The 22,883-nt window shown below is 48.0% G+C and overlaps 65 non-coding genes across 65 annotated transcripts; all 65 read right to left on the reverse strand.

Annotated features, from left to right (window-relative positions):
* Positions 1 to 176: 176 nt before the first annotated feature.
* Positions 177 to 295, reverse strand: LOC128130224 (5S ribosomal RNA). The gene has a single exon (XR_008228146.1). It is a non-coding gene; the product is annotated as a 5S ribosomal RNA (ribosomal RNA).
* A 243-nt stretch (positions 296 to 538) lies between these two features.
* Positions 539 to 657, reverse strand: LOC128130855 (5S ribosomal RNA). Its single transcript, XR_008228777.1, has one exon. It is a non-coding gene; the product is annotated as a 5S ribosomal RNA (ribosomal RNA).
* A 232-nt stretch (positions 658 to 889) lies between these two features.
* On the reverse strand, positions 890 to 1,008 carry LOC128131114 (5S ribosomal RNA). Its single transcript, XR_008229045.1, has one exon. It is a non-coding gene; the product is annotated as a 5S ribosomal RNA (ribosomal RNA).
* A 233-nt stretch (positions 1,009 to 1,241) lies between these two features.
* LOC128130956 (5S ribosomal RNA) lies at positions 1,242 to 1,360 on the reverse strand. The gene has a single exon (XR_008228880.1). It is a non-coding gene; the product is annotated as a 5S ribosomal RNA (ribosomal RNA).
* Positions 1,361 to 1,591: 231 nt separating this feature from the next.
* Positions 1,592 to 1,710, reverse strand: LOC128130957 (5S ribosomal RNA). Its single transcript, XR_008228881.1, has one exon. It is a non-coding gene; the product is annotated as a 5S ribosomal RNA (ribosomal RNA).
* A 235-nt stretch (positions 1,711 to 1,945) lies between these two features.
* Positions 1,946 to 2,064, reverse strand: LOC128131004 (5S ribosomal RNA). Its single transcript, XR_008228931.1, has one exon. It is a non-coding gene; the product is annotated as a 5S ribosomal RNA (ribosomal RNA).
* Positions 2,065 to 2,296: 232 nt separating this feature from the next.
* Positions 2,297 to 2,415, reverse strand: LOC128131835 (5S ribosomal RNA). The gene has a single exon (XR_008229754.1). It is a non-coding gene; the product is annotated as a 5S ribosomal RNA (ribosomal RNA).
* Positions 2,416 to 2,647: 232 nt separating this feature from the next.
* On the reverse strand, positions 2,648 to 2,766 carry LOC128131035 (5S ribosomal RNA). Its single transcript, XR_008228963.1, has one exon. It is a non-coding gene; the product is annotated as a 5S ribosomal RNA (ribosomal RNA).
* A 237-nt stretch (positions 2,767 to 3,003) lies between these two features.
* On the reverse strand, positions 3,004 to 3,122 carry LOC128131836 (5S ribosomal RNA). Its single transcript, XR_008229755.1, has one exon. It is a non-coding gene; the product is annotated as a 5S ribosomal RNA (ribosomal RNA).
* Positions 3,123 to 3,355: 233 nt separating this feature from the next.
* Positions 3,356 to 3,474, reverse strand: LOC128130225 (5S ribosomal RNA). Its single transcript, XR_008228147.1, has one exon. It is a non-coding gene; the product is annotated as a 5S ribosomal RNA (ribosomal RNA).
* A 241-nt stretch (positions 3,475 to 3,715) lies between these two features.
* On the reverse strand, positions 3,716 to 3,834 carry LOC128130856 (5S ribosomal RNA). Its single transcript, XR_008228778.1, has one exon. It is a non-coding gene; the product is annotated as a 5S ribosomal RNA (ribosomal RNA).
* A 232-nt stretch (positions 3,835 to 4,066) lies between these two features.
* On the reverse strand, positions 4,067 to 4,185 carry LOC128131115 (5S ribosomal RNA). Its single transcript, XR_008229046.1, has one exon. It is a non-coding gene; the product is annotated as a 5S ribosomal RNA (ribosomal RNA).
* A 233-nt stretch (positions 4,186 to 4,418) lies between these two features.
* LOC128130958 (5S ribosomal RNA) lies at positions 4,419 to 4,537 on the reverse strand. Its single transcript, XR_008228882.1, has one exon. It is a non-coding gene; the product is annotated as a 5S ribosomal RNA (ribosomal RNA).
* A 233-nt stretch (positions 4,538 to 4,770) lies between these two features.
* Positions 4,771 to 4,889, reverse strand: LOC128130959 (5S ribosomal RNA). Its single transcript, XR_008228883.1, has one exon. It is a non-coding gene; the product is annotated as a 5S ribosomal RNA (ribosomal RNA).
* A 235-nt stretch (positions 4,890 to 5,124) lies between these two features.
* LOC128131005 (5S ribosomal RNA) lies at positions 5,125 to 5,243 on the reverse strand. The gene has a single exon (XR_008228932.1). It is a non-coding gene; the product is annotated as a 5S ribosomal RNA (ribosomal RNA).
* Positions 5,244 to 5,474: 231 nt separating this feature from the next.
* On the reverse strand, positions 5,475 to 5,593 carry LOC128130627 (5S ribosomal RNA). The gene has a single exon (XR_008228550.1). It is a non-coding gene; the product is annotated as a 5S ribosomal RNA (ribosomal RNA).
* Positions 5,594 to 5,825: 232 nt separating this feature from the next.
* On the reverse strand, positions 5,826 to 5,944 carry LOC128130628 (5S ribosomal RNA). Its single transcript, XR_008228551.1, has one exon. It is a non-coding gene; the product is annotated as a 5S ribosomal RNA (ribosomal RNA).
* A 233-nt stretch (positions 5,945 to 6,177) lies between these two features.
* Positions 6,178 to 6,296, reverse strand: LOC128130960 (5S ribosomal RNA). Its single transcript, XR_008228884.1, has one exon. It is a non-coding gene; the product is annotated as a 5S ribosomal RNA (ribosomal RNA).
* Positions 6,297 to 6,529: 233 nt separating this feature from the next.
* Positions 6,530 to 6,648, reverse strand: LOC128130858 (5S ribosomal RNA). Its single transcript, XR_008228780.1, has one exon. It is a non-coding gene; the product is annotated as a 5S ribosomal RNA (ribosomal RNA).
* Positions 6,649 to 6,880: 232 nt separating this feature from the next.
* On the reverse strand, positions 6,881 to 6,999 carry LOC128131116 (5S ribosomal RNA). Its single transcript, XR_008229047.1, has one exon. It is a non-coding gene; the product is annotated as a 5S ribosomal RNA (ribosomal RNA).
* A 232-nt stretch (positions 7,000 to 7,231) lies between these two features.
* LOC128131837 (5S ribosomal RNA) lies at positions 7,232 to 7,350 on the reverse strand. Its single transcript, XR_008229756.1, has one exon. It is a non-coding gene; the product is annotated as a 5S ribosomal RNA (ribosomal RNA).
* Positions 7,351 to 7,583: 233 nt separating this feature from the next.
* On the reverse strand, positions 7,584 to 7,702 carry LOC128130961 (5S ribosomal RNA). The gene has a single exon (XR_008228886.1). It is a non-coding gene; the product is annotated as a 5S ribosomal RNA (ribosomal RNA).
* A 233-nt stretch (positions 7,703 to 7,935) lies between these two features.
* Positions 7,936 to 8,054, reverse strand: LOC128130962 (5S ribosomal RNA). The gene has a single exon (XR_008228887.1). It is a non-coding gene; the product is annotated as a 5S ribosomal RNA (ribosomal RNA).
* Positions 8,055 to 8,289: 235 nt separating this feature from the next.
* LOC128130859 (5S ribosomal RNA) lies at positions 8,290 to 8,408 on the reverse strand. The gene has a single exon (XR_008228781.1). It is a non-coding gene; the product is annotated as a 5S ribosomal RNA (ribosomal RNA).
* A 232-nt stretch (positions 8,409 to 8,640) lies between these two features.
* LOC128131117 (5S ribosomal RNA) lies at positions 8,641 to 8,759 on the reverse strand. The gene has a single exon (XR_008229048.1). It is a non-coding gene; the product is annotated as a 5S ribosomal RNA (ribosomal RNA).
* A 231-nt stretch (positions 8,760 to 8,990) lies between these two features.
* On the reverse strand, positions 8,991 to 9,109 carry LOC128130629 (5S ribosomal RNA). Its single transcript, XR_008228552.1, has one exon. It is a non-coding gene; the product is annotated as a 5S ribosomal RNA (ribosomal RNA).
* Positions 9,110 to 9,341: 232 nt separating this feature from the next.
* On the reverse strand, positions 9,342 to 9,460 carry LOC128130630 (5S ribosomal RNA). The gene has a single exon (XR_008228553.1). It is a non-coding gene; the product is annotated as a 5S ribosomal RNA (ribosomal RNA).
* A 233-nt stretch (positions 9,461 to 9,693) lies between these two features.
* LOC128130963 (5S ribosomal RNA) lies at positions 9,694 to 9,812 on the reverse strand. The gene has a single exon (XR_008228888.1). It is a non-coding gene; the product is annotated as a 5S ribosomal RNA (ribosomal RNA).
* Positions 9,813 to 10,045: 233 nt separating this feature from the next.
* LOC128130860 (5S ribosomal RNA) lies at positions 10,046 to 10,164 on the reverse strand. The gene has a single exon (XR_008228782.1). It is a non-coding gene; the product is annotated as a 5S ribosomal RNA (ribosomal RNA).
* A 232-nt stretch (positions 10,165 to 10,396) lies between these two features.
* Positions 10,397 to 10,515, reverse strand: LOC128131118 (5S ribosomal RNA). The gene has a single exon (XR_008229049.1). It is a non-coding gene; the product is annotated as a 5S ribosomal RNA (ribosomal RNA).
* Positions 10,516 to 10,747: 232 nt separating this feature from the next.
* Positions 10,748 to 10,866, reverse strand: LOC128131838 (5S ribosomal RNA). Its single transcript, XR_008229757.1, has one exon. It is a non-coding gene; the product is annotated as a 5S ribosomal RNA (ribosomal RNA).
* A 233-nt stretch (positions 10,867 to 11,099) lies between these two features.
* Positions 11,100 to 11,218, reverse strand: LOC128130964 (5S ribosomal RNA). The gene has a single exon (XR_008228889.1). It is a non-coding gene; the product is annotated as a 5S ribosomal RNA (ribosomal RNA).
* Positions 11,219 to 11,451: 233 nt separating this feature from the next.
* LOC128130967 (5S ribosomal RNA) lies at positions 11,452 to 11,570 on the reverse strand. The gene has a single exon (XR_008228891.1). It is a non-coding gene; the product is annotated as a 5S ribosomal RNA (ribosomal RNA).
* A 235-nt stretch (positions 11,571 to 11,805) lies between these two features.
* Positions 11,806 to 11,924, reverse strand: LOC128130861 (5S ribosomal RNA). Its single transcript, XR_008228783.1, has one exon. It is a non-coding gene; the product is annotated as a 5S ribosomal RNA (ribosomal RNA).
* A 232-nt stretch (positions 11,925 to 12,156) lies between these two features.
* Positions 12,157 to 12,275, reverse strand: LOC128131119 (5S ribosomal RNA). Its single transcript, XR_008229050.1, has one exon. It is a non-coding gene; the product is annotated as a 5S ribosomal RNA (ribosomal RNA).
* Positions 12,276 to 12,507: 232 nt separating this feature from the next.
* LOC128131839 (5S ribosomal RNA) lies at positions 12,508 to 12,626 on the reverse strand. The gene has a single exon (XR_008229758.1). It is a non-coding gene; the product is annotated as a 5S ribosomal RNA (ribosomal RNA).
* Positions 12,627 to 12,859: 233 nt separating this feature from the next.
* On the reverse strand, positions 12,860 to 12,978 carry LOC128131036 (5S ribosomal RNA). The gene has a single exon (XR_008228964.1). It is a non-coding gene; the product is annotated as a 5S ribosomal RNA (ribosomal RNA).
* Positions 12,979 to 13,215: 237 nt separating this feature from the next.
* LOC128131841 (5S ribosomal RNA) lies at positions 13,216 to 13,334 on the reverse strand. The gene has a single exon (XR_008229759.1). It is a non-coding gene; the product is annotated as a 5S ribosomal RNA (ribosomal RNA).
* Positions 13,335 to 13,567: 233 nt separating this feature from the next.
* Positions 13,568 to 13,686, reverse strand: LOC128130226 (5S ribosomal RNA). The gene has a single exon (XR_008228148.1). It is a non-coding gene; the product is annotated as a 5S ribosomal RNA (ribosomal RNA).
* Positions 13,687 to 13,933: 247 nt separating this feature from the next.
* LOC128130862 (5S ribosomal RNA) lies at positions 13,934 to 14,052 on the reverse strand. The gene has a single exon (XR_008228784.1). It is a non-coding gene; the product is annotated as a 5S ribosomal RNA (ribosomal RNA).
* A 232-nt stretch (positions 14,053 to 14,284) lies between these two features.
* On the reverse strand, positions 14,285 to 14,403 carry LOC128131120 (5S ribosomal RNA). The gene has a single exon (XR_008229051.1). It is a non-coding gene; the product is annotated as a 5S ribosomal RNA (ribosomal RNA).
* Positions 14,404 to 14,636: 233 nt separating this feature from the next.
* Positions 14,637 to 14,755, reverse strand: LOC128130968 (5S ribosomal RNA). The gene has a single exon (XR_008228892.1). It is a non-coding gene; the product is annotated as a 5S ribosomal RNA (ribosomal RNA).
* A 233-nt stretch (positions 14,756 to 14,988) lies between these two features.
* On the reverse strand, positions 14,989 to 15,107 carry LOC128130969 (5S ribosomal RNA). Its single transcript, XR_008228893.1, has one exon. It is a non-coding gene; the product is annotated as a 5S ribosomal RNA (ribosomal RNA).
* Positions 15,108 to 15,342: 235 nt separating this feature from the next.
* On the reverse strand, positions 15,343 to 15,461 carry LOC128131006 (5S ribosomal RNA). The gene has a single exon (XR_008228933.1). It is a non-coding gene; the product is annotated as a 5S ribosomal RNA (ribosomal RNA).
* A 232-nt stretch (positions 15,462 to 15,693) lies between these two features.
* LOC128131121 (5S ribosomal RNA) lies at positions 15,694 to 15,812 on the reverse strand. Its single transcript, XR_008229052.1, has one exon. It is a non-coding gene; the product is annotated as a 5S ribosomal RNA (ribosomal RNA).
* Positions 15,813 to 16,044: 232 nt separating this feature from the next.
* LOC128131842 (5S ribosomal RNA) lies at positions 16,045 to 16,163 on the reverse strand. Its single transcript, XR_008229760.1, has one exon. It is a non-coding gene; the product is annotated as a 5S ribosomal RNA (ribosomal RNA).
* A 233-nt stretch (positions 16,164 to 16,396) lies between these two features.
* On the reverse strand, positions 16,397 to 16,515 carry LOC128130970 (5S ribosomal RNA). Its single transcript, XR_008228894.1, has one exon. It is a non-coding gene; the product is annotated as a 5S ribosomal RNA (ribosomal RNA).
* Positions 16,516 to 16,751: 236 nt separating this feature from the next.
* LOC128131843 (5S ribosomal RNA) lies at positions 16,752 to 16,870 on the reverse strand. The gene has a single exon (XR_008229761.1). It is a non-coding gene; the product is annotated as a 5S ribosomal RNA (ribosomal RNA).
* A 234-nt stretch (positions 16,871 to 17,104) lies between these two features.
* LOC128130971 (5S ribosomal RNA) lies at positions 17,105 to 17,223 on the reverse strand. Its single transcript, XR_008228895.1, has one exon. It is a non-coding gene; the product is annotated as a 5S ribosomal RNA (ribosomal RNA).
* Positions 17,224 to 17,460: 237 nt separating this feature from the next.
* Positions 17,461 to 17,579, reverse strand: LOC128131844 (5S ribosomal RNA). The gene has a single exon (XR_008229762.1). It is a non-coding gene; the product is annotated as a 5S ribosomal RNA (ribosomal RNA).
* A 233-nt stretch (positions 17,580 to 17,812) lies between these two features.
* Positions 17,813 to 17,931, reverse strand: LOC128130540 (5S ribosomal RNA). The gene has a single exon (XR_008228464.1). It is a non-coding gene; the product is annotated as a 5S ribosomal RNA (ribosomal RNA).
* A 237-nt stretch (positions 17,932 to 18,168) lies between these two features.
* LOC128131001 (5S ribosomal RNA) lies at positions 18,169 to 18,287 on the reverse strand. The gene has a single exon (XR_008228927.1). It is a non-coding gene; the product is annotated as a 5S ribosomal RNA (ribosomal RNA).
* A 232-nt stretch (positions 18,288 to 18,519) lies between these two features.
* LOC128131122 (5S ribosomal RNA) lies at positions 18,520 to 18,638 on the reverse strand. Its single transcript, XR_008229053.1, has one exon. It is a non-coding gene; the product is annotated as a 5S ribosomal RNA (ribosomal RNA).
* Positions 18,639 to 18,873: 235 nt separating this feature from the next.
* Positions 18,874 to 18,992, reverse strand: LOC128130863 (5S ribosomal RNA). Its single transcript, XR_008228785.1, has one exon. It is a non-coding gene; the product is annotated as a 5S ribosomal RNA (ribosomal RNA).
* A 233-nt stretch (positions 18,993 to 19,225) lies between these two features.
* Positions 19,226 to 19,344, reverse strand: LOC128131173 (5S ribosomal RNA). The gene has a single exon (XR_008229104.1). It is a non-coding gene; the product is annotated as a 5S ribosomal RNA (ribosomal RNA).
* A 233-nt stretch (positions 19,345 to 19,577) lies between these two features.
* On the reverse strand, positions 19,578 to 19,696 carry LOC128130134 (5S ribosomal RNA). The gene has a single exon (XR_008228057.1). It is a non-coding gene; the product is annotated as a 5S ribosomal RNA (ribosomal RNA).
* A 235-nt stretch (positions 19,697 to 19,931) lies between these two features.
* LOC128130712 (5S ribosomal RNA) lies at positions 19,932 to 20,050 on the reverse strand. Its single transcript, XR_008228635.1, has one exon. It is a non-coding gene; the product is annotated as a 5S ribosomal RNA (ribosomal RNA).
* A 232-nt stretch (positions 20,051 to 20,282) lies between these two features.
* On the reverse strand, positions 20,283 to 20,401 carry LOC128131845 (5S ribosomal RNA). The gene has a single exon (XR_008229763.1). It is a non-coding gene; the product is annotated as a 5S ribosomal RNA (ribosomal RNA).
* Positions 20,402 to 20,634: 233 nt separating this feature from the next.
* On the reverse strand, positions 20,635 to 20,753 carry LOC128131147 (5S ribosomal RNA). The gene has a single exon (XR_008229078.1). It is a non-coding gene; the product is annotated as a 5S ribosomal RNA (ribosomal RNA).
* Positions 20,754 to 20,988: 235 nt separating this feature from the next.
* On the reverse strand, positions 20,989 to 21,107 carry LOC128130993 (5S ribosomal RNA). The gene has a single exon (XR_008228920.1). It is a non-coding gene; the product is annotated as a 5S ribosomal RNA (ribosomal RNA).
* A 233-nt stretch (positions 21,108 to 21,340) lies between these two features.
* On the reverse strand, positions 21,341 to 21,459 carry LOC128130940 (5S ribosomal RNA). The gene has a single exon (XR_008228863.1). It is a non-coding gene; the product is annotated as a 5S ribosomal RNA (ribosomal RNA).
* A 233-nt stretch (positions 21,460 to 21,692) lies between these two features.
* Positions 21,693 to 21,811, reverse strand: LOC128129762 (5S ribosomal RNA). Its single transcript, XR_008227685.1, has one exon. It is a non-coding gene; the product is annotated as a 5S ribosomal RNA (ribosomal RNA).
* A 233-nt stretch (positions 21,812 to 22,044) lies between these two features.
* On the reverse strand, positions 22,045 to 22,163 carry LOC128130431 (5S ribosomal RNA). The gene has a single exon (XR_008228356.1). It is a non-coding gene; the product is annotated as a 5S ribosomal RNA (ribosomal RNA).
* A 232-nt stretch (positions 22,164 to 22,395) lies between these two features.
* LOC128131847 (5S ribosomal RNA) lies at positions 22,396 to 22,514 on the reverse strand. Its single transcript, XR_008229765.1, has one exon. It is a non-coding gene; the product is annotated as a 5S ribosomal RNA (ribosomal RNA).
* A 233-nt stretch (positions 22,515 to 22,747) lies between these two features.
* LOC128131148 (5S ribosomal RNA) lies at positions 22,748 to 22,866 on the reverse strand. The gene has a single exon (XR_008229079.1). It is a non-coding gene; the product is annotated as a 5S ribosomal RNA (ribosomal RNA).
* Between the last annotated feature and the right edge of the window lie 17 nt (positions 22,867 to 22,883).

Genomic DNA, 22,883 nt, shown 5'->3' on the forward strand with positions numbered 1-22,883 from the left:
TTTGGTACGCGGGGCGTGGGACCCACGTGACCGATCGGCTCCGTTCCAAAAATACGAAAAGCATCAACCATGAACCGGAGGGCACCCGAGCATAGAAATAGCAAGAAAGAAAGGAAAAAATGCAAAAAAAACCGCTCGTAAAATCTAAAAAAACGCAAACGGACAACGAAAAAGGGGGGGTGCAACACGAGGACTTCCCACGGGGTTACCCATCCTAGTACTACTCTCGCCCAAGCACGCTTAACTGCGGAGTTCTGATGGGATCCGGTGCATTAGTGCTGGTATGATCGCACCCGAAATACTATCCATGTTTATTGTTTTTATGTGTTACAAGACGCAGAACCTCCTTTGTTTTGGTACGCGGGGCGTGGGACCCACGTGACCGATCGGCTCCGTTCCAAAAATACGAAAAGCATCAACCATGAACCGGAGGGCACCCGAGCATAGAAATAGCAAGAAAGAAAGGAAAAAAAAAAGCAAAAAAAACCGCACGTAAAATCTAAAAAAACGCAAACGGACAACGAAAAAGGGGGGGGGGGGGGTGCAACACGAGGACTTGCCAGGGGGTCACCCATCCTAGTACTACTCTCGCCCAAGCACGCTTCACTGCGGAGTTCTGATGGGATCCGGTGCATTAGTGCTGGTATGATCGCACCCGAAATACTATCCATGTTTATTGTTTTTATGTGTTACAAGACGCAGAACCTCCTTTGTTTTGGTACGCGGGGCGTGGGACCCACGTGACCGATCGACTCCGTTCCAAAAATACGAAAAGCATCAATCATGAACCGGAGGGCACCCGAGCATAGAAATAGCAAGAAAGAAAGGAAAAAAAGCAAAAAAACCGCACGTAAAATCTCAAAAAAACGCAAACGGACAACGAAAAAGGGGGGTGCAACACGAGGACTTGCCAGGGGGTCACCCATCCTAGTACTACTCTCGCGCAAGCACGCTTCACTGTGGAGTTCTGATGGGATCCGGTGCATTAGTGCTGGTATGATCGCACCCGAAATAGTATCCATGTTTATTGTTTTTATGTGTTACAAGACGCAGAACCTCCTTTGTTTTGGTACGCGGGGCGTGGGACCCACGTGACCGATCGGCTCCGTTCCAAAAATACGAAAAGCATCAACCATGAACCGGAGGGCACCCGAGCATAGAAATAGCAAGAAAGAAAGGAAAAAAAGCAAAAAAAACCGCACGTAAAATCTAAAAAAACGCAAACGGACAACGAAAAAGGGGGGGTGCAACACGAGGACTTCCCAGGGGTTCACCCATCCTAGTACTACTCTGGCCCAAGCACGCTTAACTGCGGAGTTCTGATGGGATCCGGTGCATTAGTGCTGGTATGATCGCACCCGAAATACTATCCATGTTTATTGTTTTTATGTGTTACAAGACGCAGAACCTCCTTTGTTTTGGTACGCGGGGCGTGGGACCCACGTGACCGATCGGCTCCGTTCCAAAAATACGAAAAGCATCAACCATGAACCGGAGGGCACCCGAGCATAGAAATAGAAAGAAAGAAAGGAAAAAAAGCAAAAAACCGCACGTAAAATCTAAAAAAACGCAAACGGACAACGAAAAAGGGGGGGTGCAACACGAGGACTTCCCAGGGGTTCACCCATCCTAGTACTACTCTGGCCCAAGCACGCTTAACTGCGGAGTTCTGATGGGATCCGGTGCATTAGTGCTGGTATGATCGCACCCGAAATACTATCCATGTTTATTGTTTTTATGTGTTACAAGACGCAGAACCTCCTTTGTTTTGGTACGCGGGGCGTGGGACCCACGTGACCGATCGGCTCCGTTCCAAAAATACGAAAAGCATCAACCATGAACCGGAGGGCACCCGAGCATAGAAATAGCAAGAAAGAAAGGAAAAAAAAAGCAAAAAAAACCGCACGTAAAATCTAAAAAAACGCAAACAGACAACGAAAAAGGAGGGGTGCAACACGAGGACTTGCCAGGGGGTCACCCATCCTAGTACTACTCTCGCCCAAGCACGCTTCACTGCGGAGTTCTGATGGAATCCGGTGCATTAGTGCAGGTATGATCGCACCCGAAATACTATCCGTGTTTATTGTTTTTATGTGTTACATGACGCAGAACCTCCTTTGTTTTGGTACGCGGGGCGTGGGACCCACGTGACCGATCGACTCCGTTCCAAAAATACGAAAAGCATCAATCATGAACCGGAGGGCACCCGAGCATAGAAATAGCAAGAAAGAAAGGAAAAAAAGCAAAAAAACCGCACGTAAAATCTCAAAAAAACGCAAACGGACAACGAAAAAAGGGGGTGCAACACGAGGACTTCCCAGGGGGTCACCCATCCTAGTACTACTCTCGCCCAAGCACGCTTAACTGCGGAGTTCTGATGGGATCCGGTGCATTAGTGCTGGTATGATCGCACCCGAAATAGTATCCATGTTTATTGTTTTTATGTGTTACAAGACGCAGAACCTCCTTTGTTTTGGTACGCGGGGCGTGGGACCCACGTGACCGATCGGCTCCGTTCCAAAAATACGAAAGCATCAACCATGAACCGGAGGGCACCCGAGCATAGAAATAGCAAGAAAGAAAGGAAAAAAAGCAAAAAAAACCGCACGTAAAATCTAAAAAAACGCAAACGGACAACGAAAAAGGGGGGGTGCAACACGAGGACTTCCCAGGGGTTCACCCATCCTAGTACTACTCTGGCCCAAGCACGCTTAACTGCGGAGTTCTGATGGGATCCGGTGCATTAGTGCTGGTATCATCGCACCCGAAATACTATCCATGTTTATTGTTTTTATGTGTTACAAGACGCAGAACCTCCTTTGTTTTGGTACGCGGGGCGTGGGACCCACGTGACCGATTGGCTCCGTTCCAAAAATACGAAAAGCATCAACCATGAACCGGAGGGCACCCGAGCATAGAAATAGCAAGAAAGAAAGGAAAAAAAGCAAAAAAAAAAAACCGCACGTAAAATCTAAAAAAACGCAAACGGACAAAGAAAAAGGGGGGGTGCAACACGAGGACTTCCCAGGGGGTCACCCATCCTAGTACTACTCTCGCCCAAGCACGCTTAACTGCGGAGTTCTGATGGGATCCGGTGCATTAGTGCTGGTATGATCGCACCCGAAATACTATCCATGTTTATTGTTTTTATGTGTTACAAGACGCAGAACCTCCTTTGTTTTGGTACGCGGGGCGTGGGACCCACGTGACCGATCGGCTCCGTTCCAAAAATACGAAAAGCATCAACCATGAACCGGAGGGCACCCGAGCATAGAAATAGCAAGAAAGAAAGGAAAAAATGCAAAAAAAACCGCTCGTAAAATCTAAAAAAACGCAAACGGACAACGAAAAAGGGGGGGTGCAACACGAGGACTTCCCACGGGGTTACCCATCCTAGTACTACTCTCGCCCAAGCACGCTTAACTGCGGAGTTCTGATGGGATCCGGTGCATTAGTGCTGGTATGATCGCACCCGAAATACTATCCATGTTTATTGTTTTTATGTGTTACAAGACGCAGAACCTCCTTTGTTTTGGTACGCGGGGCGTGGGACCCACGTGACCGATCGGCTCCGTTCCAAAAATACGAAAAGCATCAACCATGAACCGGAGGGCACCCGAGCATAGAAATAGCAAGAAAGAAAGGAAAAAAAAAAGCAAAAAAAACCGCACGTAAAATCTAAAAAAACGCAAACGGACAACGAAAAAGGGGGGGGGGGGTGCAACACGAGGACTTGCCAGGGGGTCACCCATCCTAGTACTACTCTCGCCCAAGCACGCTTCACTGCGGAGTTCTGATGGGATCCGGTGCATTAGTGCTGGTATGATCGCACCCGAAATACTATCCATGTTTATTGTTTTTATGTGTTACAAGACGCAGAACCTCCTTTGTTTTGGTACGCGGGGCGTGGGACCCACGTGACCGATCGACTCCGTTCCAAAAATACGAAAAGCATCAATCATGAACCGGAGGGCACCCGAGCATAGAAATAGCAAGAAAGAAAGGAAAAAAAGCAAAAAAACCGCACGTAAAATCTCAAAAAAACGCAAACGGACAACGAAAAAGGGGGGTGCAACACGAGGACTTGCCAGGGGGTCACCCATCCTAGTACTACTCTCGCGCAAGCACGCTTCACTGTGGAGTTCTGATGGGATCCGGTGCATTAGTGCTGGTATGATCGCACCCGAAATAGTATCCATGTTTATTGTTTTTATGTGTTACAAGACGCAGAACCTCCTTTGTTTTGGTACGCGGGGCGTGGGACCCACGTGACCGATCGGCTCCGTTCCAAAAATACGAAAAGCATCAACCATGAACCGGAGGGCACCCGAGCATAGAAATAGCAAGAAAGAAAGGAAAAAAAGCAAAAAAAACCGCACGTAAAATCTAAAAAAACGCAAACGGACAACGAAAAAGGGGGGGTGCAACACGAGGACTTCCCAGGGGTTCACCCATCCTAGTACTACTCTGGCCCAAGCACGCTTAACTGCGGAGTTCTGATGGGATCCGGTGCATTAGTGCTGGTATGATCGCACCCGAAATACTATCCATGTTTATTGTTTTTATGTGTTACAAGACGCAGAACCTCCTTTGTTTTGGTACGCGGGGCGTGGGACCCACGTGACCGATCGGCTCCGTTCCAAAAATACGAAAAGCATCAACCATGAACCGGAGGGCACCCGAGCATAGAAATAGAAAGAAAGAAAGGAAAAAAAGCAAAAAAAACCGCACGTAAAATCTAAAAAAACGCAAACGGACAACGAAAAAGGGGGGGTGCAACACGAGGACTTCCCAGGGGTTCACCCATCCTAGTACTACTCTGGCCCAAGCACGCTTAACTGCGGAGTTCTGATGGGATCCGGTGCATTAGTGCTGGTATGATCGCACCCGAAATACTATCCATGTTTATTGTTTTTATGTGTTACAAGACGCAGAACCTCCTTTGTTTTGGTACGCGGGGCGTGGGACCCACGTGACCGATCGGCTCCGTTCCAAAAATACGAAAAGCATCAACCATGAACCGGAGGGCACCCGAGCATAGAAATAGCAAGAAAGAAAGGAAAAAAAAAGCAAAAAAAACCGCACGTAAAATCTAAAAAAACGCAAACAGACAACGAAAAAGGAGGGGTGCAACACGAGGACTTGCCAGGGGGTCACCCATCCTAGTACTACTCTCGCCCAAGCACGCTTCACTGCGGAGTTCTGATGGAATCCGGTGCATTAGTGCAGGTATGATCGCACCCGAAATACTATCCGTGTTTATTGTTTTTATGTGTTACATGACGCAGAACCTCCTTTGTTTTGGTACGCGGGGCGTGGGACCCACGTGACCGATCGGCTCCGTTCCAAAAATACGAAAAGCATCAACCATGAACCGGAGGGCACCCGAGCATAGAAATAGCAAGAAAGAAAGGAAAAAAAGCAAAAAAACCGCACGTAAAATCTAAAAAAACGCAAACGGACAACGAAAAAAGGGGGTGCAACACGAGGACTTCCCAGGGGGTCACCCATCCTGGTACTACTCTCGCCCAAGCACGCTTAACTGCGGAGTTCTGATGGGATCCGGTGCATTACTGCTGGTATGATCGCACCCGAAATCCTATCCATGTTTATTGTTTTTATGTGTTACAAGACGCAGAACCTCCTTTGTTTTGGTACGCGGGGCGTGGGACCCACGTGACCGATCGGCTCCGTTCCAAAAATACGAAAAGCATCAACCATGAACCGGAGGGCACCCGAGCATAGAAATAGCAAGAAAGAAAGGAAAAAAAGCAAAAAAAACCGCACGTAAAATCTAAAAAAACGCAAACGGACAACGAAAAAAGGGGGTGCAACACGAGGACTTCCCAGGGGGTCACCCATCCTGGTACTACTCTCGCCCAAGCACGCTTAACTGCGGAGTTCTGATGGGATCCGGTGCATTACTGCTGGTATGATCGCACCCGAAATCCTATCCATGTTTATTGTTTTTATGTGTTACAAGACGCAGAACCTCCTTTGTTTTGGTACGCGGGGCGTGGGACCCACGTGACCGATCGGCTCCGTTCCAAAAATACGAAAAGCATCAACCATGAACCGGAGGGCACCCGAGCATAGAAATAGCAAGAAAGAAAGGAAAAAAAGCAAAAAAAACCGCACGTAAAATCTAAAAAAACGCAAACGGACAACGAAAAAGGGGGGGTGCAACACGAGGACTTCCCAGGGGTTCACCCATCCTAGTACTACTCTGGCCCAAGCACGCTTAACTGCGGAGTTCTGATGGGATCCGGTGCATTAGTGCTGGTATGATCGCACCCGAAATACTATCCATGTTTATTGTTTTTATGTGTTACAAGACGCAGAACCTCCTTTGTTTTGGTACGCGGGGCGTGGGACCCACGTGACCGATCGGCTCCGTTCCAAAAATACGAAAAGCATCAACCATGAACCGGAGGGCACCCGAGCATAGAAATAGAAAGAAAGAAAGGAAAAAAAGCAAAAAAAACCGCACGTAAAATCTAAAAAAACGCAAACGGACAACGAAAAAGGGGGGGTGCAACACGAGGACTTGCCAGGGGGTCACCCATCCTAGTACTACTCTCGCCCAAGCACGCTTCACTGCGGAGTTCTGATGGGATCCGGTGCATTAGTGCTGGTATGATCGCACCCGAAATACTATCCGTGTTTATTGTTTTTATGTGTTACATGACGCAGAACCTCCTTTGTTTTGGTACGCGGGGCGTGGGACCCACGTGACCGATCGGCTCCGTTCCAAAAATACGAAAAGCATCAACCATGAACCGGAGGGCACCCGAGCATAGAAATAGCAAGAAAGAAAGGAAAAAAAGCAAAAAAACCGCACGTAAAATCTAAAAAAAACACAAACGGACAACGAAAAAGGGGGGTGCAACACGAGGACTTGCCAGGGGGTCACCCATCCTAGTACTACTCTCGCGCAAGCACGCTTCACTGTGGAGTTCTGATGGGATCCGGTGCATTAGTGCTGGTATGATCGCACCCGAAATAGTATCCATGTTTATTGTTTTTATGTGTTACAAGACGCAGAACCTCCTTTGTTTTGGTACGCGGGGCGTGGGACCCACGTGACCGATCGGCTCCGTTCCAAAAATACGAAAAGCATCAACCATGAACCGGAGGGCACCCGAGCATAGAAATAGCAAGAAAGAAAGGAAAAAAAGCAAAAAAAACCGCACGTAAAATCTAAAAAAACGCAAACGGACAACGAAAAAAGGGGGTGCAACACGAGGACTTCCCAGGGGGTCACCCATCCTAGTACTACTCTCGCCCAAGCACGCTTAACTGCGGAGTTCTGATGGGATCCGGTGCATTAGTGCTGGTATGATCGCACCCGAAATAGTATCCATGTTTATTGTTTTTATGTGTTACAAGACGCAGAACCTCCTTTGTTTTGGTACGCGGGGCGTGGGACCCACGTGACCGATCGGCTCCGTTCCAAAAATACGAAAAGCATCAACCATGAACCGGAGGGCACCCGAGCATAGAAATAGCAAGAAAGAAAGGAAAAAAAGCAAAAAAAACCGCACGTAAAATCTAAAAAAACGCAAACGGACAACGAAAAAGGGGGGGTGCAACACGAGGACTTCCCAGGGGTTCACCCATCCTAGTACTACTCTGGCCCAAGCACGCTTAACTGCGGAGTTCTGATGGGATCCGGTGCATTAGTGCTGGTATGATCGCACCCGAAATACTATCCATGTTTATTGTTTTTATGTGTTACAAGACGCAGAACCTCCTTTGTTTTGGTACGCGGGGCGTGGGACCCACGTGACCGATCGGCTCCGTTCCAAAAATACGAAAAGCATCAACCATGAACCGGAGGGCACCCGAGCATAGAAATAGAAAGAAAGAAAGGAAAAAAAGCAAAAAAAACCGCACGTAAAATCTAAAAAAACGCAAACGGACAACGAAAAAGGGGGGGTGCAACACGAGGACTTCCCAGGGGTTCACCCATCCTAGTACTACTCTGGCCCAAGCACGCTTAACTGCGGAGTTCTGATGGGATCCGGTGCATTAGTGCTGGTATGATCGCACCCGAAATACTATCCATGTTTATTGTTTTTATGTGTTACAAGACGCAGAACCTCCTTTGTTTTGGTACGCGGGGCGTGGGACCCACGTGACCGATCGGCTCCGTTCCAAAAATACGAAAAGCATCAACCATGAACCGGAGGGCACCCGAGCATAGAAATAGCAAGAAAGAAAGGAAAAAAAAAGCAAAAAAAACCGCACGTAAAATCTAAAAAAACGCAAACAGACAACGAAAAAGGAGGGGTGCAACACGAGGACTTGCCAGGGGGTCACCCATCCTAGTACTACTCTCGCCCAAGCACGCTTCACTGCGGAGTTCTGATGGGATCCGGTGCATTAGTGCTGGTATGATCGCACCCGAAATACTATCCGTGTTTATTGTTTTTATGTGTTACATGACGCAGAACCTCCTTTGTTTTGGTACGCGGGGCGTGGGACCCACGTGACCGATCGGCTCCGTTCCAAAAATACGAAAAGCATCAACCATGAACCGGAGGGCACCCGAGCATAGAAATAGCAAGAAAGAAAGGAAAAAAAGCAAAAAAACCGCACGTAAAATCTAAAAAAAACACAAACGGACAACGAAAAAGGGGGGTGCAACACGAGGACTTGCCAGGGGGTCACCCATCCTAGTACTACTCTCGCGCAAGCACGCTTCACTGTGGAGTTCTGATGGGATCCGGTGCATTAGTGCTGGTATGATCGCACCCGAAATAGTATCCATGTTTATTGTTTTTATGTGTTACAAGACGCAGAACCTCCTTTGTTTTGGTACGCGGGGCGTGGGACCCACGTGACCGATCGGCTCCGTTCCAAAAATACGAAAAGCATCAACCATGAACCGGAGGGCACCCGAGCATAGAAATAGCAAGAAAGAAAGGAAAAAAAGCAAAAAAACCGCACGTAAAATCTAAAAAAACGCAAACGGACAACGAAAAAAGGGGGTGCAACACGAGGACTTCCCAGGGGGTCACCCATCCTGGTACTACTCTCGCCCAAGCACGCTTAACTGCGGAGTTCTGATGGGATCCGGTGCATTACTGCTGGTATGATCGCACCCGAAATCCTATCCATGTTTATTGTTTTTATGTGTTACAAGACGCAGAACCTCCTTTGTTTTGGTACGCGGGGCGTGGGACCCACGTGACCGATCGGCTCCGTTCCAAAAATACGAAAAGCATCAACCATGAACCGGAGGGCACCCGAGCATAGAAATAGCAAGAAAGAAAGGAAAAAAAGCAAAAAAAACCGCACGTAAAATCTAAAAAAACGCAAACGGACAACGAAAAAAGGGGGTGCAACACGAGGACTTCCCAGGGGGTCACCCATCCTGGTACTACTCTCGCCCAAGCACGCTTAACTGCGGAGTTCTGATGGGATCCGGTGCATTACTGCTGGTATGATCGCACCCGAAATCCTATCCATGTTTATTGTTTTTATGTGTTACAAGACGCAGAACCTCCTTTGTTTTGGTACGCGGGGCGTGGGACCCACGTGACCGATCGGCTCCGTTCCAAAAATACGAAAAGCATCAACCATGAACCGGAGGGCACCCGAGCATAGAAATAGCAAGAAAGAAAGGAAAAAAAGCAAAAAAAACCGCACGTAAAATCTAAAAAAACGCAAACGGACAACGAAAAAGGGGGGGTGCAACACGAGGACTTCCCAGGGGTTCACCCATCCTAGTACTACTCTGGCCCAAGCACGCTTAACTGCGGAGTTCTGATGGGATCCGGTGCATTAGTGCTGGTATGATCGCACCCGAAATACTATCCATGTTTATTGTTTTTATGTGTTACAAGACGCAGAACCTCCTTTGTTTTGGTACGCGGGGCGTGGGACCCACGTGACCGATCGGCTCCGTTCCAAAAATACGAAAAGCATCAACCATGAACCGGAGGGCACCCGAGCATAGAAATAGAAAGAAAGAAAGGAAAAAAAGCAAAAAAAACCGCACGTAAAATCTAAAAAAACGCAAACGGACAACGAAAAAGGGGGGGTGCAACACGAGGACTTGCCAGGGGGTCACCCATCCTAGTACTACTCTCGCCCAAGCACGCTTCACTGCGGAGTTCTGATGGGATCCGGTGCATTAGTGCTGGTATGATCGCACCCGAAATACTATCCGTGTTTATTGTTTTTATGTGTTACATGACGCAGAACCTCCTTTGTTTTGGTACGCGGGGCGTGGGACCCACGTGACCGATCGGCTCCGTTCCAAAAATACGAAAAGCATCAACCATGAACCGGAGGGCACCCGAGCATAGAAATAGCAAGAAAGAAAGGAAAAAAAGCAAAAAAACCGCACGTAAAATCTAAAAAAAACACAAACGGACAACGAAAAAGGGGGGTGCAACACGAGGACTTGCCAGGGGGTCACCCATCCTAGTACTACTCTCGCGCAAGCACGCTTCACTGTGGAGTTCTGATGGGATCCGGTGCATTAGTGCTGGTATGATCGCACCCGAAATAGTATCCATGTTTATTGTTTTTATGTGTTACAAGACGCAGAACCTCCTTTGTTTTGGTACGCGGGGCGTGGGACCCACGTGACCGATCGGCTCCGTTCCAAAAATACGAAAAGCATCAACCATGAACCGGAGGGCACCCGAGCATAGAAATAGCAAGAAAGAAAGGAAAAAAAGCAAAAAAAACCGCACGTAAAATCTAAAAAAACGCAAACGGACAACGAAAAAAGGGGGTGCAACACGAGGACTTCCCAGGGGGTCACCCATCCTAGTACTACTCTCGCCCAAGCACGCTTAACTGCGGAGTTCTGATGGGATCCGGTGCATTAGTGCTGGTATGATCGCACCCGAAATAGTATCCATGTTTATTGTTTTTATGTGTTACAAGACGCAGAACCTCCTTTGTTTTGGTACGCGGGGCGTGGGACCCACGTGACCGATCGGCTCCGTTCCAAAAATACGAAAAGCATCAACCATGAACCGGAGGGCACCCGAGCATAGAAATAGCAAGAAAGAAAGGAAAAAAAGCAAAAAAAACCGCACGTAAAATCTAAAAAAACGCAAACGGACAACGAAAAAGGGGGGGTGCAACACGAGGACTTCCCAGGGGTTCACCCATCCTAGTACTACTCTGGCCCAAGCACGCTTAACTGCGGAGTTCTGATGGGATCCGGTGCATTAGTGCTGGTATGATCGCACCCGAAATACTATCCATGTTTATTGTTTTTATGTGTTACAAGACGCAGAACCTCCTTTGTTTTGGTACGCGGGGCGTGGGACCCACGTGACCGATCGGCTCCGTTCCAAAAATACGAAAAGCATCAACCATGAACCGGAGGGCACCCGAGCATAGAAATAGAAAGAAAGAAAGGAAAAAAAGCAAAAAAAACCGCACGTAAAATCTAAAAAAACGCAAACGGACAACGAAAAAGGGGGGGTGCAACACGAGGACTTCCCAGGGGTTCACCCATCCTAGTACTACTCTGGCCCAAGCACGCTTAACTGCGGAGTTCTGATGGGATCCGGTGCATTAGTGCTGGTATGATCGCACCCGAAATACTATCCATGTTTATTGTTTTTATGTGTTACAAGACGCAGAACCTCCTTTGTTTTGGTACGCGGGGCGTGGGACCCACGTGACCGATCGGCTCCGTTCCAAAAATACGAAAAGCATCAACCATGAACCGGAGGGCACCCGAGCATAGAAATAGCAAGAAAGAAAGGAAAAAAAAAGCAAAAAAAACCGCACGTAAAATCTAAAAAAACGCAAACAGACAACGAAAAAGGAGGGGTGCAACACGAGGACTTGCCAGGGGGTCACCCATCCTAGTACTACTCTCGCCCAAGCACGCTTCACTGCGGAGTTCTGATGGGATCCGGTGCATTAGTGCTGGTATGATCGCACCCGAAATACTATCCGTGTTTATTGTTTTTATGTGTTACATGACGCAGAACCTCCTTTGTTTTGGTACGCGGGGCGTGGGACCCACGTGACCGATCGGCTCCGTTCCAAAAATACGAAAAGCATCAACCATGAACCGGAGGGCACCCGAGCATAGAAATAGCAAGAAAGAAAGGAAAAAAAGCAAAAAAACCGCACGTAAAATCTAAAAAAAACACAAACGGACAACGAAAAAGGGGGGTGCAACACGAGGACTTGCCAGGGGGTCACCCATCCTAGTACTACTCTCGCGCAAGCACGCTTCACTGTGGAGTTCTGATGGGATCCGGTGCATTAGTGCTGGTATGATCGCACCCGAAATAGTATCCATGTTTATTGTTTTTATGTGTTACAAGACGCAGAACCTCCTTTGTTTTGGTACGCGGGGCGTGGGACCCACGTGACCGATCGGCTCCGTTCCAAAAATACGAAAAGCATCAACCATGAACCGGAGGGCACCCGAGCATAGAAATAGCAAGAAAGAAAGGAAAAAAAGCAAAAAAAACCGCACGTAAAATCTAAAAAAACGCAAACGGACAACGAAAAAAGGGGGTGCAACACGAGGACTTCCCAGGGGGTCACCCATCCTAGTACTACTCTCGCCCAAGCACGCTTAACTGCGGAGTTCTGATGGGATCCGGTGCATTAGTGCTGGTATGATCGCACCCGAAATAGTATCCATGTTTATTGTTTTTATGTGTTACAAGACGCAGAACCTCCTTTGTTTTGGTACGCGGGGCGTGGGACCCACGTGACCGATCGGCTCCGTTCCAAAAATACGAAAAGCATCAACCATGAACCGGAGGGCACCCGAGCATAGAAATAGCAAGAAAGAAAGGAAAAAAAGCAAAAAAAACCGCACGTAAAATCTAAAAAAACGCAAACGGACAACGAAAAAGGGGGGGTGCAACACGAGGACTTCCCAGGGGTTCACCCATCCTAGTACTACTCTGGCCCAAGCACGCTTAACTGCGGAGTTCTGATGGGATCCGGTGCATTAGTGCTGGTATCATCGCACCCGAAATACTATCCATGTTTATTGTTTTTATGTGTTACAAGACGCAGAACCTCCTTTGTTTTGGTACGCGGGGCGTGGGACCCACGTGACCGATTGGCTCCGTTCCAAAAATACGAAAAGCATCAACCATGAACCGGAGGGCACCCGAGCATAGAAATAGCAAGAAAGAAAGGAAAAAAAGCAAAAAAAAAAAACCGCACGTAAAATCTAAAAAAACGCAAACGGACAAAGAAAAAGGGGGGGTGCAACACGAGGACTTCCCAGGGGGTCACCCATCCTAGTACTACTCTCGCCCAAGCACGCTTAACTGCGGAGTTCTGATGGGATCCGGTGCATTAGTGCTGGTATGATCGCACCCGAAATACTATCCATGTTTATTGTTTTTATGTGTTACAAGACGCAGAACCTCCTTTGTTTTGGTACGCGGGGCGTGGGACCCACGTGACCGATCGGCTCCGTTCCAAAAATACGAAAAGCATCAACCATGAACCGGAGGGCACCCGAGCATAGAAATAGCAAGAAAGAAAGGAAAAAATGCAAAAAAAACCGCTCGTAAAATCTAAAAAAACGCAAACGGACAACGAAAAAGGGGGGGTGCAACACGAGGACTTCCCACGGGGTTACCCATCCTAGTACTACTCTCGCCCAAGCACGCTTAACTGCGGAGTTCTGATGGGATCCGGTGCATTAGTGCTGGTATGATCGCACCCGAAATACTATCCATGTTTATTGTTTTTATGTGTTACAAGACGCAGAACCTCCTTTGTTTTGGTACGCGGGGCGTGGGACCCACGTGACCGATCGGCTCCGTTCCAAAAATACGAAAAGCATCAACCATGAACCGGAGGGCACCCGAGCATAGAAATAGCAAGAAAGAAAGGAAAAAAAAAAGCAAAAAAAACCGCACGTAAAATCTAAAAAAACGCAAACGGACAACGAAAAAGGGGGGGGGGGGGGGGGGTGCAACACGAGGACTTGCCAGGGGGTCACCCATCCTAGTACTACTCTCGCCCAAGCACGCTTCACTGCGGAGTTCTGATGGGATCCGGTGCATTAGTGCTGGTATGATCGCACCCGAAATACTATCCATGTTTATTGTTTTTATGTGTTACAAGACGCAGAACCTCCTTTGTTTTGGTACGCGGGGCGTGGGACCCACGTGACCGATCGACTCCGTTCCAAAAATACGAAAAGCATCAATCATGAACCGGAGGGCACCCGAGCATAGAAATAGCAAGAAAGAAAGGAAAAAAAGCAAAAAAACCGCACGTAAAATCTCAAAAAAACGCAAACGGACAACGAAAAAGGGGGGTGCAACACGAGGACTTGCCAGGGGGTCACCCATCCTAGTACTACTCTCGCGCAAGCACGCTTCACTGTGGAGTTCTGATGGGATCCGGTGCATTAGTGCTGGTATGATCGCACCCGAAATAGTATCCATGTTTATTGTTTTTATGTGTTACAAGACGCAGAACCTCCTTTGTTTTGGTACGCGGGGCGTGGGACCCACGTGACCGATCGGCTCCGTTCCAAAAATACGAAAAGCATCAACCATGAACCGGAGGGCACCCGAGCATAGAAATAGCAAGAAAGAAAGGAAAAAAAGCAAAAAAAACCGCACGTAAAATCTAAAAAAACGCAAACGGACAACGAAAAAGGGGGGGTGCAACACGAGGACTTCCCAGGGGTTCACCCATCCTAGTACTACTCTGGCCCAAGCACGCTTAACTGCGGAGTTCTGATGGGATCCGGTGCATTAGTGCTGGTATGATCGCACCCGAAATACTATCCATGTTTATTGTTTTTATGTGTTACAAGACGCAGAACCTCCTTTGTTTTGGTACGCGGGGCGTGGGACCCACGTGACCGATCGGCTCCGTTCCAAAAATACGAAAAGCATCAACCATGAACCGGAGGGCACCCGAGCATAGAAATAGAAAGAAAGAAAGGAAAAAAAGCAAAAAAAACCGCACGTAAAATCTAAAAAAACGCAAACGGACAACGAAAAAGGGGGGGTGCAACACGAGGACTTCCCAGGGGTTCACCCATCCTAGTACTACTCTGGCCCAAGCACGCTTAACTGCGGAGTTCTGATGGGATCCGGTGCATTAGTGCTGGTATGATCGCACCCGAAATACTATCCATGTTTATTGTTTTTATGTGTTACAAGACGCAGAACCTCCTTTGTTTTGGTACGCGGGGCGTGGGACCCACGTGACCGATCGGCTCCGTTCCAAAAATACGAAAAGCATCAACCATGAACCGGAGGGCACCCGAGCATAGAAATAGCAAGAAAGAAAGGAAAAAAAAAGCAAAAAAAACCGCACGTAAAATCTAAAAAAACGCAAACAGACAACGAAAAAGGAGGGGTGCAACACGAGGACTTGCCAGGGGGTCACCCATCCTAGTACTACTCTCGCCCAAGCACGCTTCACTGCGGAGTTCTGATGGAATCCGGTGCATTAGTGCAGGTATGATCGCACCCGAAATACTATCCGTGTTTATTGTTTTTATGTGTTACATGACGCAGAACCTCCTTTGTTTTGGTACGCGGGGCGTGGGACCCACGTGACCGATCGGCTCCGTTCCAAAAATACGAAAAGCATCAACCATGAACCGGAGGGCACCCGAGCATAGAAATAGCAAGAAAGAAAGGAAAAAAAGCAAAAAAACCGCACGTAAAATCTAAAAAAAACACAAACGGACAACGAAAAAGGGGGGTGCAACACGAGGACTTGCCAGGGGGTCACCCATCCTAGTACTACTCTCGCGCAAGCACGCTTCACTGTGGAGTTCTGATGGGATCCGGTGCATTAGTGCTGGTATGATCGCACCCGAAATAGTATCCATGTTTATTGTTTTTATGTGTTACAAGACGCAGAACCTCCTTTGTTTTGGTACGCGGGGCGTGGGACCCACGTGACCGATCGGCTCCGTTCCAAAAATACGAAAAGCATCAACCATGAACCGGAGGGCACCCGAGCATAGAAATAGCAAGAAAGAAAGGAAAAAAAGCAAAAAAAACCGCACGTAAAATCTAAAAAAACGCAAACGGACAACGAAAAAAGGGGGTGCAACACGAGGACTTCCCAGGGGGTCACCCATCCTAGTACTACTCTCGCCCAAGCACGCTTAACTGCGGAGTTCTGATGGGATCCGGTGCATTAGTGCTGGTATGATCGCACCCGAAATACTATCCATGTTTATTGTTTTTATGTGTTACAAGACGCAGAACCTCCTTTGTTTTGGTACGCGGGGCGTGGGACCCACGTGACCGATCGGCTCCGTTCCAAAAATACGAAAAGCATCAACCATGAACCGGAGGGCACCCGAGCATAGAAATAGCAAGAAAGAAAGGAAAAAAAGCAAAAAAAACCGCACGTAAAATCTAAAAAAACGCAAACGGACAACGAAAAAGGGGGGGTGCAACACGAGGACTTCCCAGGGGTTCACCCATCCTAGTACTACTCTGGCCCAAGCACGCTTAACTGCGGAGTTCTGATGGGATCCGGTGCATTAGTGCTGGTATGATCGCACCCGAAATACTATCCATGTTTATTGTTTTTATGTGTTACAAGACGCAGAACCTCCTTTGTTTTGGTACGCGGGGCGTGGGACCCACGTGACCGATTGGCTCCGTTCCAAAAATACGAAAAGCATCAACCATGAACCGGAGGGCACCCGAGCATAGAAATAGCAAGAAAGAAAGGAAAAAAAGCAAAAAAAAAAAACCGCACGTAAAATCTAAAAAAACGCAAACGGACAACGAAAAAAGGGGGTGCAACACGAGGACTTCCCAGGGGGTCACCCATCCTAGTACTACTCTCGCCCAAGCACGCTTAACTGCGGAGTTCTGATGGGATCCGGTGCATTAGTGCTGGTATGATCGCACCCGAAATACTATCCATGTTTATTGTTTTTATGTGTTACAAGACGCAGAACCTCCTTTGTTTTGGTACGCGGGGCGCGGGACCCACGTGACCGATCGGCTCCGTTCCAAAAATACGAAAAGCATCAACCATGAACCGGAGGGCACCCGAGCATAGAAATAGCAAGAAAGAAAGGAAAAAAAAGCAAAAAAAACCGCACGTAAAATCTAAAAAAACGCAAACGGACAACGAAAAAGGGGGGGTGCAACACGAGGACTTCCCAGGGGTTCACCCATCCTAGTACTACTCTGGCCCAAGCACGCTTAACTGCGGAGTTCTGATGGGATCCGGTGCATTAGTGCTGGTATGATCGCACCCGAAATACTATCCATGTTTATTGTTTTTATGTGTTACAAGACGCAGAACCTCCTTTGTTTTGGTACGCGGGGCGTGGGACCCACGTGACCGATTGGCTCCGTTCCAAAAATACGAAAAGCATCAACCATGAACCGGAGGGCACCCGAGCATAGAAATAGCAAGAAAGAAAGGAAAAAAAGCAAAAAAAAAAAACCGCACGTAAAATCTAAAAAAACGCAAACGGACAAAGAAAAAGGGGGGGTGCAACACGAGGACTTCCCAGGGGGTCACCCATCCTAGTACTACTCTCGCCCAAGCACGCTTAACTGCGGAGTTCTGATGGGATCCGGTGCATTAGTGCTGGTATGATCGCACCCGAAATACTATCCATGTTTATTGTTTTTATGTGTTACAAGACGCAGAACCTCCTTTGTTTTGGTACGCGGGGCGTGGGACCCACGTGACCGATCGGCTCCGTTCCAAAAATACGAAAAGCATCAACCATGAACCGGAGGGCACCCGAGCATAGAAATAGAAAGAAAGAAAGGAAAAAAAGCAAAAAAAACCGCACGTAAAATCTAAAAAAACGCAAACGGACAACGAAAAAGGGGGGGTGCAACACGAGGACTTCCCACGGGGTTACCCATCCTAGTACTACTCTCGCCCAAGCACGCTTAACTGCGGAGTTCTGATGGGATCCGGTGCATTAGTGCTGGTATAATCGCACCCGAAATACTATCCATGTTTATTGTTTTTATGTGTTACAAGACGCAGAACCTCCTTTGTTTTGGTACGCGGGGCGTGGGACCCACGTGACCGATCGGCTCCGTTCCAAAAATACGAAAAGCATCAACCATGAACCGGAGGGCACCCGAGCATAGAAATAGCAAGAAAGAAAGGAAAAAAAAAAGCAAAAAAAACCGCACGTAAAATCTAAAAAAACGCAAACGGACAACGAAAAAGGGGGGGGTGCAACACGAGGACTTGCCAGGGGGTCACCCATCCTAGTACTACTCTCACCCAAGCACGCTTCACTGCGGAGTTCTGATGGGATCCGGTGCATTAGTGCTGGTATGATCGCACCCGAAATACTATCCATGTTTATTGTTTTTATGTGTTACAAGACGCAGAACCTCCTTTGTTTTGGTACGCGGGGCGTGGGACCCACGTGACCGATCGACTCCGTTCCAAAAATACGAAAAGCATCAATCATGAACCGGAGGGCACCCGAGCATAGAAATAGCAAGAAAGAAAGGAAAAAAAGCAAAAAAACCGCACGTAAAATCTCAAAAAAACGCAAACGGACAACGAAAAAGGGGGGTGCAACACGAGGACTTGCCAGGGGGTCACCCATCCTAGTACTACTCTCGCGCAAGCACGCTTCACTGTGGAGTTCTGATGGGATCCGGTGCATTAGTGCTGGTATGATCGCACCCGAAATACTATCCATGTTTATTGTTTTTATGTGTTACAAGACGCAGAACCTCCTTTGTTTTGGTACGCGGGGCGTGGGACCCACGTGACCGATCGGCTCCGTTCCAAAAATACGAAAAGCATCAACCATGAACCGGAGGGCACCCGAGCATAGAAATAGCAAGAAAGAAAGGAAAAAAAAAGCAAAAAAAACCGCACGTAAAATCTAAAAAAACGCAAACGGACAACGAAAAAGGGGGGGTGCAACACGAGGACTTGCCAGGGGGTCACCCATCCTAGTACTACTCTCGCCCAAGCACGCTTCACTGCGGAGTTCTGATGGGATCCGGTGCATTAGTGCTGGTATGATCGCACCCGAAATACTATCCATGTTTATTGTTTTTATGTGTTACAAGACGCAGAACCTCCTTTGTTTTGGTACGCGGGGCGTGGGACCCACGTGACCGATCGGCTCCGTTCCAAAAATACGAAAAGCATCAACCATGTACCGGAGGGCACCCGAGCATAGAAATAGCAAGAAAGAAAGGAAAAAAAAGCAAAAAAAACCGCACGTAAAATCTAAAAAAACGCAAACGGACAACGAAAAAGGGGGGTGCAACACGAGGACTTCCCAGGGGGTCACCCATCCTAGTACTACTGTCGCCCAAGCACGCTTAACTGCGGGGTTCTGATGGGATCCGGTACATTACTGCTGGTATGATCGCACCCGAAATCCTATCCATGTTTATTGTTTTTATGTGTTACAAGACGCAGAACCTCCTTTGTTTTGGTACGCGGCGCGTGGGACCCACGTGACCGATCGGCTCCGTTCCAAAAATACGAAAAGCATCAACCATGAACCGGAGGGCACCCGAGCATAGAAATAGCAAGAAAGAAAGGACAAAAAAGCAAAAAAAACCGCACGTAAAATCTAAAAAAACGCAAACGGACAACGAAAAACGGGGGTGCAACACGAGGACTTCCCAGGGGGTCACCCATCCTAGTACTACTCTCGCCCAAGCACGCTTAACTGCGGAGTTCTGATGGGATCCGGTGCATTAGTGCTGGTATGATCGCACACGAAATACTAACCATGTTTATTGTTTTTATGTGTTACAAGACGCAGAACCTCCTTTGTTTTGGTACGCGGGGCGTGGGACCCACGTGACCGATCGGCTCCGTTCCAAAAATACAAAAAGCATCAACCATGAACCGGAGGGCACCCGAGCATAGAAATAGCAAGAAAGAAAGGAAAAAAAGCAAAAAAAAAGCCGCACGTAAAATCTAAAAAAACGCAAACAGACAACGAAAAAGGGGGGGTGCAACACGAGGACTTCCCAGGGGGTCACCCATCCTAGTACTACTCTCGCCCAAGCATGCTTAACTGCGGAGTTCTGATGGGATCCGGTGGATTAGTGCTGGTATGATCGCACCCGAAATAGTATCCATGTTTATTGTTTTTATGTGTTACAAGACGCAGAACCTCCTTTGTTTTGGTACGCGGGGCGTGGGACCCACGTGACCGATCGGCTCCGTTCCAAAAATACGAAAAGCATCAACCATGAACCGGAGGGCACCCGAGCATAGAAATAGCAAGAAAGAAAGGAAAAAAAGCAAAAAAAACCGCACGTAAAATCTAAAAAAACGCAAACGGACAACGAAAAAGGGGGGTGCAACACGAGGACTTCCCAGGGGGTCACCCATCCTAGTACTACTCTCGCCCAAGCACGCTTAACTGCGGAGTTCTGATGGGATCCGGTGCATTAGTGCTGGTATGATCGCACCCGAAATACTATCCATGTTTATTGTTTTTATGTGTTACTAGACGCAGAACCTCCTTTGTTTTGGTACGCGGGGCGTGGGACCCACGTGACCGATCGGCTCCGTTCCAAAAATACGAAAAGCATCAACCATGAACCGGAGGGCACCCGAGCATAGAAATAGCAAGAAAGAAAGGAAAAAAAGCAAAAAAAACCGCACGTAAAATCTAAAAAAACGCAAACGGACAACGAAAAAGGGGGGGTTCAACACGAGGACTTCCCAGGGGGTCACCCATCCTAGTACTACTCTGGCCCAAGCACGCTTAACTGCGGAGTTCTGATGGGATACGGTGCATTAGTGCTGGTATGATCGCACCCGAAATACTATCCATGTTTATTGTTTTTATGTGTTACAAGACGCAGAACCTCCTTTGTTTTGGTACGCGGGGCGTGGGACCCACGTGACCGATCGGCTCCGTTCCAAAAATACGAAAAGCATCAACCATGAACCGGAGGGCACCCGAGCATAGAAATAGCAAGAAAGAAAGGAAAAAAAGCAAAAAAAAAACCGCACGTAAAATCTAAAAAAACGCAAACGGACAACGAAAAAGGGGGGGTGCAACACGAGGACTTGCCAGGGGGTCACCCATCCTAGTACTACTCTCGCCCAAGCACGCTTCACTGTGGAGTTCTGATGGGATCCGGTGCATTAGTGCTGGTATGATCGCACCCGAAATACTATCCATGTTTATTGTTTTTATGTGTTACAAGACGCAGAACCTCCTTTGTTTTGGTACGCGGGGCGTGGGACCCACGTGACCGATCGGCTCCGTTCCAAAAATACGAAAAGCATCAACCATGTACCGAAGGGCACCCGAGCATAGAAATAGCAAGAAAGAAAGGAAAAAAAAGCAAAAAAAACCGCACGTAAAATCTAAAAAAACGCAAACGGACAACGAAAAAGGGGGGTGCAACACGAGGACTTGCCAGGGGGTCACCCATCCTAGTACTACTCTCGCCCAAGCACGCTTAACTGCGGAGTTCTGATGGGATCCGGTGCATTACTGCTGGTATGATCGCACCCGAAATCCTATCCATGTTTATTGTTTTTATGTGTTACAAGACGCAGAACCTCCTTTGTTTTGGTACGCGGGGCGTGGGACCCACGTGACCGATCGGCTCCGTTCCAAAAATACGAAAAGCATCAACCATGAACCGGAGGGCACCCGAGCATAGAAATAGCAAGAAAGAAAGGACAAAAAAGCAAAAAAAACCGCACGTAAAATCTAAAAAAACGCAAACGGACAACGAAAAACGGGGGTGCAACACGAGGACTTCCCAGGGGGTCACCCATCCTAGTACTACTCTCGCCCAGGCACGCTTAACTGCGGAGTTCTGATGGGATCCGGTGCATTAGTGCTGGTATGATCGCACCCGAAATACTAACCATGTTTATTGTTTTTATGTGTTACAAGACGCAGAACCTCCTTTGTTTTGGTACGCAGGGCGTGGAACCACGTGACCGATCGGCTCCGTTCCAAAAATACGAAAAGCATCAACCATGAACCGGAGGGCACCCGAGCATAGAAATAGAAAGAAAGAAAGGAAAAAAAGCAAAAAAAAACCGCACGTAAAATCTAAAAAAACGCAAACAGACAACGAAAAAGGGGGGGTGCAACACGAGGACTTCCCAGGGGGTCACCCATCCTAGTACTACTCTCGCCCAAGCATGCTTAACTGCGGAGTTCTGATGGGATCCGGTGCATTAGTGCTGGTATGATCGCACCCGAAATAGTATCCATGTTTATTGTTTTTATGTGTTACAAGACGCAGAACCTCCTTTGTTTTGGTACGCGGGGCGTGGGACCCACGTGACCGATCGGCTCCGTTCCAAAAATACGAAAAGCATCAACCATGAACCGGAGGGCACCCGAGCATAGAAATAGCAAGAAAGAAAGGAAAAAAAGCAAAAAAAACCGCACGTAAAATCTAAAAAAACGCAAACGGACAACGAAAAAGGGGGGTGCAACACGAGGACTTCCCAGGGGGTCACCCATCCTAGTACTACTCTCGCCCAAGCACGCTTAACTGCGGAGTTCTGATGGGATCCGGTGCATTAGTGCTGGTATGATCGCACCCGAAATACTATCCATGTTTATTGTTTTTATGTGTTACTAGACGCAGAACCTCCTTTGTTTTGGTACGCGGGGCGTGGGACCCACGTGACCGATCGGCTCCGTTCCAAAAATACGAAAAGCATCAACCATGAACCGGAGGGCACCCGAGCATAGAAATAGCAAGAAAGAAAGGAAAAAAAGCAAAAAAAACCGCACGTAAAATCTAAAAAAACGCAAACGGACAACGAAAAAGGGGGGGTTCAACACGAGGACTTCCCAGGGGGTCACCCATCCTAGTACTACTCTGGCCCAAGCACGCTTAACTGCGGAGTTCTGATGGGATACGGTGCATTAGTGCTGGTATGATCGCACCCGAAATACTATCCATGTT

Source organism: Lactuca sativa, chromosome 1, assembly GCF_002870075.4.
Source record: "Lactuca sativa cultivar Salinas chromosome 1, Lsat_Salinas_v11, whole genome shotgun sequence".
NCBI classification, from domain to species: Eukaryota; Viridiplantae; Streptophyta; class Magnoliopsida; order Asterales; family Asteraceae; genus Lactuca; species Lactuca sativa.